The sequence below is a fragment of the Oncorhynchus mykiss genome, chromosome 15, assembly GCF_013265735.2.
Source record: "Oncorhynchus mykiss isolate Arlee chromosome 15, USDA_OmykA_1.1, whole genome shotgun sequence".
NCBI classification, from domain to species: domain Eukaryota; kingdom Metazoa; phylum Chordata; class Actinopteri; order Salmoniformes; family Salmonidae; genus Oncorhynchus; species Oncorhynchus mykiss.
The window spans coordinates 58,171,749-58,182,850 of record NC_048579.1 but is presented as its reverse complement, the minus strand read 5'-3'; the positions used below and the strand labels follow the sequence as shown (position 1 = coordinate 58,182,850).

The 11,102-nt window shown below is 45.8% G+C and overlaps 1 non-coding gene across 4 annotated transcripts; it reads right to left on the bottom strand.

Moving 5' to 3' along the window:
- Positions 1–234: 234 nt before the first annotated feature.
- Positions 235–9,895, bottom strand: LOC110490425. Of its 4 annotated transcripts, none has more exons than XR_005036140.1 (6): positions 8,661–9,895; positions 6,035–6,107; positions 4,162–5,763; positions 1,210–1,390; positions 607–1,012; positions 235–462 (listed from the first exon to the last, which is right to left on the bottom strand). It is a non-coding gene; the product is annotated as an uncharacterized LOC110490425 (transcript). The 4 variants fall into 4 exon arrangements; XR_005036141.1 differs by having other exon boundaries at positions 936–1,012; XR_005036139.1 differs by having other exon boundaries at positions 235–1,012; positions 4,162–4,328; positions 5,669–5,763; positions 8,661–9,878.
- Positions 9,896–11,102: the final 1,207 nt, after the last annotated feature.

The following is an 11,102-nucleotide window of genomic DNA, read 5'->3' as shown; positions in this document are numbered from 1 at the left end:
CCTGAGGCGCTTGGCAGAACATCATAACAAACCAGCACTGATACAAAACTTCTGAGAAAGACAGAACCAGCACCGCTTTTCACAGAAGCCAAGTTCCACCTTTCTGTTTGTCTGGGTATGACAGTGTATCTGTTTGTCTGGGTGGTCAGTTGTCGAACTCTAAAATAAACATCAAAAGTCCAGGATGTGTCTAAACTTTAAATTCAGAACTCAAAGCAAACAAAAACATGGAAAATTAAATACTTTATTGAAAAATGATGAAAATAGAAATATCCGACCACACCTCGGGTCAAACAGTTTCAATGTACATTTGCATGACCTCTAATACGTCCATAGGAAGTGAGTGCATTACATTTCTGTCATCCAAAAAGATAACTTTCGGTCACCGCCAATGACAAAGAGTGGGAGGGATCTCTGCCAGTTTAGATCTGCCCCCACCGTGGCTGATCCAATCATCACGGGCTGCAACAACACCACCATATAAACATAAGAAACCAGGAAGCACGTTATGTTATCCTTACTTCCACACTGAACATTATTCCCACACTTTTATTACTCAGAAACTGACACACTGTGTAAATGCAAACAGCCAAACACACAACTCACTGCTGATCTTGCCTGGACATCCTGTGGTGGATAAGAGATTCTCATTGACCCGAGAACACCTGGAAGACCATGACACCCGTGGTTACAGTAATTGCCATCACCATTATCACCATCACCACAGCCATTAACATGGACGTCGTCGGCAGCAGCGGTATCAGCCGGACAACCACAACATGCATCACAATACTCTGAAGGTCAGAGTAATTGGAAGCATTCAGGATCCTTGGGACATTCCTACCCTAAACCCTAACCATAACCCTTACCTTAACCATTTAACATTTCAATTTCAATGTGGGAGGGACATCCCAATGATACCAGATAGAAATGACCTTGGAAGCATGGACAAAGCAGTTATCTGAAGTTTCCTGCTCGTTCTACATGGGCAGGCCTCTTCTCTTGTGGGTAACTACAAACAGACAAATAACTATTAACAAAACCCATGCCTTCATACAGTAGTGTTACACAGTATGTAACTGAGGTGATGGGTAACCTTGTCTGAGACATTAAGACTTGTGTTAGCTCTTGGGGCTAACAAAGTATTTTGGCGTGCTAGAGACCCGGTTTCAAACCCAGTCAGTCACAAGCATCTGTCCTGCCACTCACCTGGAGCGGGTAATATCCCAGATGACCCAGTCGCTGCCCGTCACCGCGCCCACCTTGATGGTGTTGGCGAGGCACCAGTCGGCCGACATAAGTGGCGACTGGCCGCAATCCAGAGAAAGAATGGCTTGCTGGGTAACCAGGTCATAGAAGTGGATCGTCCCTTCTTCTCGGCCACCATCAGCTGTACAGAGGATCAAGGTTTAGTATGGCAAGATCTTTTCACTCCCACACTAGATATTTTCACTCCCACACTAGATCTTTTCACTCCCACACTAGATTTTTTCACTCCCACACTAGATTTTTACACTCCCACACTAGATCTTTTCACTCCCACACTAGATCTTTTCACTCTCACACTAGATATTTTCACTCCCACACTAGATCTTTTCACTCCCACACTAGATCTTTTCACTCCCACACTAGATCTTTTCACTCTCACACTAGATCTTTTCACTCCCACACTAGATCTTTTCACTCCCACACTAGATCTTTTCACTCCCACACTAGATCTTTTCACTCCCACACTAGAACTTTTCACTCCCACACTAGAACTTTTCACTCTCACTAATTATTTAAACTCTCATTATGAAACTGGAATGCACTGTTACTGAGAGGCCATCTGGCATGAAAGGGAGAGGGGGTGTGCTCAGGGGAAATAAACCGTTTAAGGACTGTAAGAAAATTATTCTCCTGTCCTCAACTACCCGTTTAGAAAACAACATCAGACAGGAAGTCTGCGATTCAAACAAACAACCCGGTCCGACGCTTCAGATAAAACAGGTCCTGTCAAAAATGAGAAATTATCAAGTCCAAAAAACAAAATTAATAAGCACTCAATTAGCTGTGCTGGAGTGGGACGCGCGGCAATGCTAAAAATAGCTTCCGGAGTCCAGCCACCCCCTGTGTGGGGAGAGGAGATGACGCGCAGCACAGCGCAGGCAGACGCCTTGGTGCTGACAGCACACAAAACAAAGGATTACACACGCTAATGGCAGCTAAAAATATGAAAAACAACAAAGACATCATGGCTGGCTGGCTGGCTGTTTTTGTCTCACAGGATCCATGTCAAAAAAGTTACAAGCTTCCATCCAAACCCATCTTTCCCCAGGCGTCTGTGAGACTCTCTTCGGGAATGTACTCTAATGAGTGAGCAGCACACACCAGGCCTGTAGTGATGCCAGTGTTTTTATGAAAGCACGTAATGCCTGTGTGTAATTTATCTAACTTCTGTCAGTTGTCCAAGAGATGCGCACACAGAGCCTCACTAGTACTGCCCTTCTTTCAGGGAAAAAGGGATCTTGGTTGTAATCTCCCCCTTGAGCTGTGAAGACAGGCGGGCGGGGCCCTGCACTGACGAGCGAGAAGGTTGAGGACAAGGCAAACGTGCGCCCGGATGTAATAAATCACTTGGAGAGGACAGGCTGCTCCCGAGACCAGGATCTACTCTTCAACCACATTTGAGAGCCCTCCTCAGCGAACACAAGGCCTCGTATCTTACAGAACATTCCCCTGAACCAGGGAGGAATAAACGTGGAAGTGGTTAAAAAATGTTTTTTAAAGGACTGTATGGTTGGGACCGATGTGAATGCGTTGACTGATGAGGTCATGCGGAAGACATCTAATAAAGACCCAAAGCCTGTCTAAATGTCAAACATGTTGGAGAGATGTCTGCAGAGTCGCGGCGGAGAGGATATGATTTTGCCCCATCCCAGATGAAGCCCTCATTAAACAAACACAACTTTTCCTGTGTCTTCCCTGCAGGGGGTAAAACATTTCTCCATGAGAGCTTTTGCTTCTTGACACAACACAGAAGTCAGAATGGCCCTGTGTAGAGTGCGGTGCAGACCCTCCTCCATAGAGCATGAGCGAGGTTGGAAACCTCAGACCACAGCAGACAAACAAGCATAAACCCTCTCTTCTCAGACCACTCGCCAAGCAGAGTTCAATCGCACGCTACGCCGCATCCGGCCAAGTTGTGGTCCACCACTTTGCCCTTCAAATGGGGAAAGATTATGATTTAAAAAATGTTTCAATGTAATCCTTGCTGAACAAGGTGAAAGGGGGCAAGAAACAAGACTGAGACCACCACTGACAAAGAGATGTGTAATTGCATAACACTACAGCTGACGTGACATCAAGCAATAACACTGGGCTTCATGTACAATAGAGTTGAAAGGCGAGACTGCATTTGAAGTCTGTGTGTAGATGTGAGTGAGACAACAGCAGCCGCACCTTTTCATTTTGGTCAATGGTTTCCAAATGAGCGGAGGAAATAGGAAACGTAGTGTGCACCGTGTGAACTAAATTATGAGAGTGTGCAGGGTAAATAACCTCGGCGACTCTCGGCAGAACGAGGGTTGAGAAATTCAAACAGTAATCACACCTCAGAGCCTCACAGGGAAGTCCAGGCAGAGGAGCACAGCACGCCGTCCTCCTCTCCTCAAAACCACACCAACATCCATCTTGATCAGACCTGCTCAAGTGTCTTGAACAATAACATGTTCTTTAGCAGACATTTGGACTGTTGGAATAATTATCTCGGCCATTAGTCATTTTTATTGGATCGGTTTGCTCCTCTCGCTAGAGTTGATGATGGGATCCCGTAGCACGGAGCAAAAAAAGCTTGAGAACATGAGAAGAAAAGGAGAAACGAGGAGATGAAAGACTGGGATGTTGTAGAGTGGACATGGACATACTGACTGACAGATAACTTGACTGACGGGCTACAGTGGGGAGAAAGGCTCAAACTGTTGTGATAACGCCTCAGAAATACTTCCCAAAAGGATGACACACAGAGTAGATCACACACACAGAGTAGATCTCGCACATCAAATAGTTGCAGCAGGTGTCTCTGTTCAAGCCCCTTGAGTAAGCTGTATTCTGCTGATCCATGTCAACACGAAACCAGAGCTGGCTGAAGTGAGGAATCCATCTCACACAACAGAAACATACCTACTGCAAATCCAACTGGAAGCTATGAGCCACAATGGGAGCCGAGCCCAGAGAGGTTGGGACCTCTGGCAGACACTCTGACCTCAGTGGGAGGCTGTGACCTCCTTCTAGCTGCTACAGGTGGCCTCTCCGGCTGGAGTAGAGTTCCCACGCAGGAAAGGACAGGGCTGACAAAGAACAAAGCAGAGTTATGGTAGGACAACTTGCCAAGTGTACGAACACGCACGCAAGTAGAGAAGCCGGTCCACTGTTCTTTTCTCTCACCCTATCAGGGGTCTCAGTTTGTGTGGGCTGCCTGGAAGGCCCCTCTCCTGTTAACTTGATCTTTCCCTAGTTCCACCCCTCTTTCTCCTGCGTCCCATATTTTCTCAACGTGACAGAATTTAAATCTTTCTGCAGATGGAGCCGAGAGAGCGTACCCCTGTTTTCTCTGGCCAGACCATTATAGAGGGAGGCTGAGGGAGAACTGTGAGCTGATGTTTCTCGCAGTAGCAGAGCTTCATCACCAGCCCTAGCGGAGGCCTCTCTCTCCCCACAGCCCTCATCCTAACCAACACTTTAGAGCATTTAAGCAGGGCGGAAGGAGATTGAGGAGATAATTCAACCATGGCCTGTATTTGATGACTGGAAGTGTAACCGCGAGCTTCAGGCTCCTGAAATTATGAGTTTATGAATAGAAGCAGATGTTTCAGGTGTGTTTCTCATCCAGGGAGCTTTGGGTTTAAAGATGGATATGAGGGACGTGCTCTTTCAGGCTCTAGCGGAGAGAAAAGTAGGGGCCAGTCATTAATTTCTAAGCTGCTAACTTGATTAAACGTTCTCCCCCATCAATCACTGGTCAAACAATAAGAGCTCACATTGTGTGGGAAGGAGCAAAGAGGGAGTAAGATTTGGGCCAGGCTTTCGCCCTGTCTAGACCCTAGCAACAACCTAGTTACTAAGGTAACAGGAGGTCCCCTCAGGTTCAGTGGAGGCTGCTGAGGGGAGAACGGCTCATAATAATAGCCGGAACGGAGCTAATGGAATAGCAAACACCTGGAAACCATGGATTTGATACCATTCCACTGATTCTGCTCCAGTCATTACCATGAGCTCGCTCTCCCAAATTAAGGTACCACCAACCTCCTGTGCCCAGGTTACCCCTTTGGCTAACGACACACTCTTTCCTTCCTTGCTCCACTACCTAGCTACTGATTGATAGGCCACATTGGGGGACCTTGTTAAGAGTCAACCCTAAGGAGGGGAACAACCTCCACCAGTACCGCAGCTAATTGGATTTCCATATTTAACCAATTACTTTAAAAAGCTGGAGAAGCGGCTGTGTGCTTACGCACGGCAACACCGGGGTGTGTTGTGCTAAGCATTGGGTTTCATTTTGGAAACACAGTCAGGACGTTCTGCACCATTAACAGAGAACAGAACACAGATCCAAGAGCTGGGGGAAGACACACTCTCACACACTCATATTATTCTTGCTGAATGAGACCGGGAGGAGGTTCGGACTGACCTGCATGTATGGTCATCGCTGACCGAAGCCATTTGTTTCCCCTCCGTGGGTTCAAACACTAAGTGGTTGATGTAGCTGGTGTGACCCTCCATCACCTAGACAACCACACATACTTCGCCACAGAAGATACAATTAACAAAACGCTGCATTTGGTGCGAGCCTCCCATAGACTGTATGACAGTTCCCTGGCTCCTTGTGTGCGCTGGGTTCTTGATTAGGCTAATATAAAAGCCATTCACTAAGTGCCTACTGTCAGTGTGCTATATACAAACGGTTTGTTTTAAAGAAACCAGATGCCAACTGAACTGACAGGTGCAGTAGTTGCAGTGGGATCTAGTCGTGAGGGCAGGGACTCCAGTACTCTACCTTGACTTCATGTTGATTCTGAAGATCAGAAGTCAACAGCCTCACTTTTCTGTCTGCTGCAGCAGTGCAAAATCTGGTGGGAAAGACGGAGAGAAAAACATAAACAAAGAAAGAGAACATCAAAACAGAGCCCATCCTACTATAAGACATGCGTACACGCACTCGGGCACACGTACATGTCTATGCGTGTGTCTGACTGCACTGCAGTCAGGGCTGACACCTTTGGATGTGTGTGTGTGTGTGTGTGTGTGTGTGTGTGTGTGTGTGTGTGTGTGTGTGTGTGTGTGTGGTAAAGACTTGGACATGGATCAATGGAAACACTGCCAGGGTGATTCTAATTGCGAAGATAAACATGGAGAAAAACAAAGATTCCTCACGCCATCTGAGCATTTCTAACACCTGGGAGATGACTTTGCCTCTAATCAGTCGTAGTATATACCAGCGCCTGCAATTACTTACACAATTACACTAACTCACTTATGACAAGAAAAACACACATATCGCAAGCAAAACACACATATTTCAAGAAAAACAGACGCATTTTCACACATTTGCAGTCGCAGGAACAGACGGATTTGGCATAATGTCACGATACACAGCCAGAATATTCCCCCAAGCAACTGGTACAGGTGATTATACCAACAACTGATACATAGCCTAGTAGTCAGTGAATTGTGGAGGGCATTTCACCCTTCTTTCAACTCAATTTCTAGGCATTGCCAAAGATTTATCATCAAACCTCTAATTCAATACATACTTCACAGTCTTGCAATATGAACTAGCTATCTAGATTTAGCCTACACTGCAGGACTATTATCAATGAAAGAACAGGTGCCAAGTGGGAGAACATTTCTTCATGAGACAATCTTCAAAGACTTGTCAATGTCACAGGGTTGACTAATGACTGGGTCTGTTTTGGCCCTGAGCTGATGCTGGGGAAGTGTTCCTGACAGTTCCCCAGAATCTACCTAGAGGTTGCTGACTGGACCTCACATGGCTGGCCTGGTAGAATCTGGGAGCCTCCCAGCGTAAGCCCCCTACCCCCCCTCCTCCTAGCACCCTTGCCGGCCCCTGCCTCAGGCACGCCCGTGAGAACACTGCTTTTCCTGGAAGGCATAACTACGTGCAAAACTAGGGGAGGGACGAAACTTGAGAGGGGGAGCCATCAGTGCAATAACACGTGCGCACGTCACACGCCGGCCCCAGGGCCCTGCAGACTTAACCACGAAAGGTCAGGAAGTATCACTGCCTTTCCCTTTCAATTAAAGCAACTTGGAAACATCTCCTGCGGGATTACAGCATTCCCATCCACCATTCCAATTAAGAGGAAAACTTTGCTTTCTATGTAATAATGTTCAACATCCTTTTTTAAAAATCAAACCACACCTGAAATAACTGGGTTGGTATTCCACCACTACAGTGGGCCACAGACAAGAATACAGCTAGGCCAAGACAACTGAGGGTTCCATACCACTGACTGACACAGAGTTGGTGTAGATGGATGATCCAGAGACATATTTAGGTAAATATATTGCTCTGGGATAAGCAGGTGGTCCAGCCATACATACCTACACGTACCCAACGTTCACAAGACACAGGCCTCAATGTTCTTAGAATTTCTAAGCAAACAGCTGGAGGCAGGGCTTTCTCCTATGGAGCTCCATTGTTATGGAATGGTCTGCTGATCCATATGAGAGATGCAGAAACGGTCTCAACCTTTCAGTCTTTCCTGAATACTCATCTCTTCAGTAGGTCCTATGATTGAGTGTAGTCTGAAACCAGGGGTGCGAAGGTGAACAGCAACGCATTGGAGTGATGAACCACCCTTGCTGTCTCTACCTGGCCGGCTCCCCTCTCTCCACCGGGATTCTCTCCACTGACCCTATTACGGGGGTGAGTATGGCTTGCTAGTGCTCTCCCATGTCGTTAGTTGGAGGGGTGCATCACGTCTTGCACGGCTCGTTTCGCTATACTTGACTTGAGTGGGTTGAGTCACTGATGTTATCTTCCTGTCTGGTCTTGTGCCCCCTCGGGCTCGTGTGGTGGGGGAGAACTTTGCGGGCTATACCCCGCCTTGTCTCAGGGTAGTAAGTTGGTGGTCTGTTGATATCCATCTGGTGGTGTGGAGGCTGTGCTTTGGCAAAGTGGGTGGCCCTGTCTGGGGGTATCGTGGGACAGGGCCACAGTGTCTCCCGACCCCTCCGTCTCAGTCCCCAATATCTATGCTGCAACAGTCTGCCAGGGGGCTAGGGTGGGTCTGTCCTATCTGATGTTTTTCTCCTGTCTTATTGGAGTCCTGTGTGGTCTTAAGTATCCCTCTCCCCCTCTCCTGCTTGCTTGCTCGCTCTTTGGGCTTTTAGGCTGAATTTCTGTATAAGACCTTTGTGACATCTGCTGATATAAAAATAGCTTTATAAATACATTTGACATAGATTAAGAAAGAAAAACAGCAGCGTAGCTTCAACTCACAGCGGTGGCTGGTCCAAATAACCAACTAACCACGTCATCAGTCTGCACCATGATGAGCTGAATCAGGTGTTACTTACTGCAGGGCACTCCAGGACCAGACACCCTGATGTAAAGACAGAAGACAGCTGTAAGAACTAAAAGGTTTAAGGTAGGCTACCTGATGAGTTGGGGCAGCTTGTCCAGCCGAGACTCAGGGCTCCATGCGAGGCAATACATACGTAACGCATAATGGAAAAAACGCAGTGTGGTGAATTCAACCCCCACTTCCTCCATGTCCTCCTCCTGCACAAACAGTGGTTAACGTCACACATACAGCAGTGGTTTACATCACACATGGAACCAAAACACTGGCTCATTTCCTTGTGTCCCCTATCCATGCTTCCTCAGAGAAGAACCTTGGGAGGATCTTCTCTTCTGATGCCTTTTGAGAAGGGAGGCTAGAAAAGAGGACATGAGGAAGAGGAATCTGGCAGGCTACCACTCACCTGGAAGCGGCAGGTGCCTACAACCACATATTGGCTTCCTCAATAGGCCAAGAGGGACGCAACTGAGCCACTGTCAAAGGGGCTAAACTCCACCACATGGACGTAGTCGTCACAGGGCACTGTGTAGCTGGCTCCTCGACCAGAGTCCTCCATGCTAAATGTATTTTTGGTGATGTTCATGTCTGGTGTATTTACTCTTTGGTTTGACTTTACCACCTGCATCAGGATTGAAGAGGGGTAAATATTTAAAAAAAAGAGGATATTAGATTATTAGAACTTCCTTATACAGAAATGGCATATCTGTACTGAAAGCCAAAAATAATACTTCCGTATGCACACTCAAGCAAGAGAAAGCTTACATGCTACAGTACTGGGCTATCTCGTTGAGGGGGATTCATATAGCCTAAAGCCTGAACATGAATTAACATGTCTTTCTGTGGTAGTCACTGAGGAAATTACTGTAGGGAGTGACAATAAGATAATCATGAGATCAGAACTTTCCTAAATGCAAAACCAGTCATATAGATCCCTTGCTACAAATCGACTAGGAGGGAGATATACCAGAAACAGACTTCTCCAGTTTTTCTAGGAAGGGTGCGGTGAAACACTCATGTGGGTCAGTGGGGGTTGTTTAGATGGAAGCTTTTTAAATGTGTAAAAGGTCATAGGTGACAGCTGTCACAGTGATCACATAATGGGACATCATTCTTGTTGTTGTACTGACATCATGTAGGCTGTAGGTTCCCAAACCTTTTCACTCAGGCCCCGCTTCCAGCATTGGGCAACAACCCACGTCCATTTCTATGGGCACAAGCACTGTTCACGACACAAACTGTTCACACCCCTCTTGTTGGCAGAGAGAAAATGTTGCTGTTTTAAAGCTAATTTTCTTGCAAATCTATACACTGTCATGTCTAATGTGTATTCATGTGATATGAATCACTCAAACATTACAACAAAATCTATGGGCTAAAAAACATTAGCTGACATGGGCTAGTTGATCTGGACATTTCTGACAAGTTATAAATAGGTATGCAATGATTGACATGACAAGAGGGAAACTGATTAAATCAATCAAATTATGCACTATCCCACAGTTTGAGAACCACTGAGCTATTGGACTCCAAAGGTTAACAGCAAGGGGGATCCACCAATTGAGGGCAACAGAACACAATTTCACTACAATTTGATAATTCAGTCTCAAGTGTTATTGATTGCAGTCTTAAAGGGGCAATGTGTAGTTTGAACAAATCAGCATGTATCCTACATAACAATGTATTTAAAGGTCTAAAAATGATTGTAGCAACCTCAGATTGTCCATTTAAGTAGGCTAGCTAATTACTCTAGTTATCGTACTGGCGACTTAAGTTTGCTCCAAAATGTTTTAGATAAACCCGTATCTCTGGAGGTAAATTAGGGCTGGATAGGCATGAACAAGTGTACGTTACACATAGAAGCCAGGCATCTAGTAAGTAGGTTAGGGTCAAGGAGGCATGTGCTGGCTATTGCTAGCTCAACAGTGCACAAACGGTCAGTACTGTAGATAGATAGAATAATTAGTCTAACTAGCTCTCGACCTCTTTCCTATCTTCTTTGTAACCACCAGAAAGTTGGTAGCTTTGGCTTCTGGACAAGCTCTGATAACATTGTGAAATGCTAGGTAACTAGCAGCCCCCCCACCCACTGTTGTACAAGCTAGCTTGCTAATTATTAACGTTTAAAGATGATGACGCTAGCTAGCTGATAATAGACAGTTAATGTTAGCCAGCGAAACTACCCAAACGCTAGCAGCCTACAACACACTACAGGGATTAAAATTGATGACAGCCTTTGGCAAGATAACACGATATATTTAAAAAATAAAGCGGCTTTTTTTTTTACTAGCATAGATAGCTAACTCATTCATAACCATACCTATGCGTGCATTTTAGCTACAACTTCTGCCACAAAAAAAATGCATTTGTTCCCCAGTTGATGTCCGTGTTGGAACGTACCATGCCATTTTATTCTTCAATTCTAGGGGGACAACACTGAGATTAAAAACGCAATGGTGTAGCGCTTTGACACGTTACACACTATTGCTATATTAAAAACACGTTATAAAATAATAATGA